This window comes from Atta colombica, unplaced genomic scaffold, assembly GCF_001594045.1.
Source record: "Atta colombica isolate Treedump-2 unplaced genomic scaffold, Acol1.0 scaffold274, whole genome shotgun sequence".
Taxonomy (NCBI): Eukaryota; Metazoa; Arthropoda; class Insecta; order Hymenoptera; family Formicidae; genus Atta; species Atta colombica.
Genome location: NW_017259375.1, coordinates 1,442,712 through 1,444,220, shown reverse-complemented (window position 1 = coordinate 1,444,220; position 1,509 = coordinate 1,442,712).

The following is a 1,509-nucleotide window of genomic DNA, read 5'->3' as shown; positions in this document are numbered from 1 at the left end:
CCCCCCCCCCCCCCCCCCCCCGCCCCTCTCGGTAAACCGAGAGCGCCAGTTGGTCCGCGCGTGTACCCGCGATTTTAAAATAAAAAGGAGGATTATATATACAGGGCGTCGCCTTGGGAGCGATTGTGTGCTGACCCTGTTCTCATCCCAGCTTATATTCTGGATACATTCGATATGCAACGGGAAATCCAAGCCGCAAGTGATGATAATGTCATCGCGATGGAGGTTATCTGATAGCCAGTTTAATTCATTTTTAACTGAAGAAATGAATTTAAAACGCAAATATACACTTATTATCCATTTAAGAAATTTAATCGTCTTACGCTGTAATTATTCATATACGTGAGTCTGTGTGCTTATGCTCGTTGGTTTATGTCTCTCATTATTTCTTTTTATATAATATAAGAAAGAAAAAAGATTATAATTTAATTTAATCTTTTAATTTTACAAAGTAATATGTAGATTACTATATAAATAAATATCAATAAAAATTAATAATTAAATTTAATAAGCAAATCTAAATTGTTATACAAATAAAAAAAATAAACTTAATTAAGAAAAGCTAAATATATTAAACACTGGGATATTATATTTTTTGCAATTTTTTGCAATATTTTAAGAAGCTTATTAATGTCTTAGACCTATTCTTTATTGAAGAACTTTCTGAACTGACGCACACGTGAAATAAGTGAAGTGTAACAAATTATATTGTAATTATATTTGTTTCTTAACTTATTGCATTGATGTACACTAATTCAGAAAGTTTTTCGATAAAGAATAGATCTAAGGTTGCACCAATGTTACTTTAACTTTAACCAAAACTTAAATCTCTCTCCGTCTCGTTTTAAAGCGAAAGAGAGATAGAGACAGAGAGAGTTTTAAGCTTTGCTTAAAGTCAAAGTAACGTTGATGCCTAAAACTCGTTAATAAGCTTCTTAAAACACTGCAAAGAATTGTGAAAAATTGACAATTGATGGATAGGTTTTTTGTGTACTAAGGATTAAATTAACAATTAGTTTAATTTGTAATATTATTATGTCAGTTATGATTTTCAAGTCTGATCAGTAATCGGTGGCATTATATAATTGGAAAATGTATTTAAAGTTACATATAAATATTGTTACTAAAATCTAGTCTAGACCATATTTGACTCTTCTTTACTCCCACTATTTGATTCCTTCTTGTAATTTGATCTTCATTTTCGACATAGAAGTGTTCCTTTCATATAATCATCATGTAAATGTCAGACGTAAATCTAACCTGCCAGCCACGCAGACCGTCAATCGCCGTCAATAGCCAGCGAATCCTCGGCTCCTGGATAGATCTCACCACAGTTTTACGGACAGCTTTTACGCGCTGAGAGTTTTTCCGGCGACCCCAGGTGTGTCTGGTCTGGCCCAGTGGAGCGTGTTCTCGCAGGCATAACCCACAGAGGACATTCGACGAGTAATTATTGTCCGTCGCAGCCAGCGGCTCTGTCTTCGTACAATCGAACCGGTGGATTGATCA